This window comes from Pteropus vampyrus, unplaced genomic scaffold (assembly GCF_000151845.1).
Source record: "Pteropus vampyrus isolate Shadow unplaced genomic scaffold, Pvam_2.0 Scaffold94, whole genome shotgun sequence".
Classification (NCBI taxonomy): domain Eukaryota; kingdom Metazoa; phylum Chordata; class Mammalia; order Chiroptera; family Pteropodidae; genus Pteropus; species Pteropus vampyrus.
The window spans coordinates 1,441,995-1,444,719 of NW_011888875.1; positions in this window are offsets into that span (position 1 = coordinate 1,441,995).

The following is a 2,725-nucleotide window of genomic DNA, read 5'->3' on the forward strand; positions in this document are numbered from 1 at the left end:
CTGGCCTCCTGTGATGCTGACTGGTCTAGTGGGGCAGGTAAGAAGGTTTCACCAGCAGGGCTTCAGGGGAGTGAGAACGAGGGCAAGAGACAGGGCGTGTGGGTGGCAGGAGCTTTCGGCAGTGCAGCGAGGGTGGCTGGAGGCGGGAGCACCGCCGCTGGGACTGGACCAGTGGGGGGCGAGCGAAACGAGGCTCGATATAAAACGCCACGTGTTTCTATCGCATCGGAAAGTGGATTCAGTGGGTCTCATCCCTCCCCCAATCATCGGCGCGGAAACGTGCCTGGAGACCCCCACCCACACCGTCAGAAGTTAAGATATTCTTGAGTGATTATATCAGAACCTCCTAAAACTAACGCCATGGCTGTCTGAAGCTGAAACCTGGTCTGTGATCACTCAGACTATATATGGTAGAGGAGACCACTGACTAGGGCTGAAAAAAAAAAAAAAAGCCACCGTTTTTTGTGGTAAAATTCTACTTAGAATTTTTTTCCATTCTCTAAAATGTCCCAAAGCTGAAATAATTCAAACATTCAAACAGGAAACCAAAAAGAAAAAAAACACCTGAAAACACAACTAAGAGACCCTGAGGAGCCGGAAACCGGGTGATTGTGCAGACGGTGGTTCTCCCAGGGAGCCCTGGGCTGTCACTCGCGAAACTCGTCAACGCCTGGTTCACTTCCGAATGGGCCAGCGGTGCACGGGGTACAGACAGCCCGCCCCCCACCACCTCTGCTTCCCCGCGACGCGACGCCGCAGTGTCCCGCCTACTTCCTCTCCCGGTCGGACGCATGGCACAGCATCAGAGCGCGGTGCTTTCTCTCCGCTTGTCTACACGGTCACCGGCATCTGGGTGACCTTTTCCTGAAATAGAGGTGACGGATCAAGGGCTATCAAACTGGCCACAAAGGAGGGAATGAGGCCTGAGCTAAAGCACATACGAGCAGCTTAATTTCGATGTTCGAGAGAGGAGAGGAAACGAAGATATTGAAATACATTAAACTAATCTTGTTAAAAATATTTAAGGTAAAAAAAAAAGACTGAATTTAATTGAAAAAATTAAATTCAGATACAACAGATATTCCTGTCTGCTGCAATGCCACGTTATGATTAATGAACAGGAGATGAGAGAGCGGCGAAGAGAGATGGGTGGATTAGGAAGCAAAGGACGAGTTGGGGTGGGGAAGGCGGCCAGCCCGACAGCTCTGCGCTCTCCCTGTGGCGAGGGGGTGGCGGGGGGTGGCGGTTAGGGTGCAGAGAGGAGGACTCGAACATGACAGAGGTGTGGGGTAAACCTGTCACGCCTTCCTGAGCTGTGTCATGGAACACCACTCCCTTCGAAAAAGTGGGTGTGGCTTTCAGAGAATTCTGATCAAGGGCGGTGAGTGCTGCAGAGGGGTAAACTAAGGCCAAGTGGGACAGTGGTCAGGCAAGAGCTTCCTTCCCCTGCCCCTCGCCCTTTGCTTAGACTTCTTCTTCCCATGGGGGCTGGGCGCTGGGCTGGCAGGCAGTGGAGTGACATGGGAGACACACGGCCTGCCTTCAAAGAGCTTATGGTCCGGTGGTATGACGGTCAGCGCATCCAGGCCGACAGGGCCACATAACCTGTGCTCCTCAGGGTCAGCACATCCTGGGACAGGGTCTGACCAGGATGCAGAATAACACAAGGCTCTATGAGCTGGATGCCCAGGTAACAGGCAGACCTCCATTCCCTTGTGGGTCACTTCTCTCACAGGTTAGTTCTGAGAAACTTGGAGGCTCGAGAATAAAGCAAAAGATTGTCCATTAGTCCAAACAAATAAACTAAGCGATATGCAAACAGAATGATAAAATGCAGAACACATCCTTTTAGGTCATCGAGGTTTCTAAATAATCGGGAGCACTGCAAGACTAGAGATTTTTAAATGGTCAGCACAGCAGTGTGAAAGCCTGGGTTTAAAATGGTCTTGGTTCTTGCAAAACCATAGGTTAGTTGGTTATTTTTATATCAGTTATGGGGTAAATGTTCAATCTTTGAAATGGTGAGGTCAAAGACTTTCCATGCTTTGTCATTTCAGGTATCAGTTCTGCTCAATTAAGAAACAACAGCCTTCGGGAGCATTTGAGATCTTGCTACCCGGCATATGTCATCAGTCTAGCTCAAATAAACTCATAAAAATTCTGTAAAAACAAAGAAACAATAGTCTTCCACTTAGTGAAGTACTATAACCAACAACTACAAGATCAGTATCACTGAGGAAGAGAACCAACAAGTGAAAGGTTTTTATCTTGAAAGTCATGGCCAGAAAGACATTCAACTGCAGCCCTGCCATACAGCTACTGAAACTGTTAGCGCAGTTTCAGCAGGACCGGGCTTGCTTTACCCAAGACTCCTGTGAAACTAAGTGTCAGTAATACAACAGGAAACTGTTTCTCACCAAACACTGAGAGAAGCATGTACGTGTGTTTGTGTGCATGTGTGTGTGTGTGTGTGTGTGTGTGTGTGTGTGTGTGTGTGTGTGTGTAAGAACATCATAGCTCAGAGTTTTTCATTTACTGGGCACACCTTTAAGGAGTAGTAAATTCAACCCATCACTTTAAAAGGTAAGTTTATTTTTTCTAATCATGCAGAGGGGATTTAAAACCCACCTAACTAGTAAAACACAAAAGCTGTAGCTGGGATAGGCTTCTGCGAAAGAGCACAGCTGTAATTCCTCCTCCAGGAAATCCCAGCACCCCAGGACCA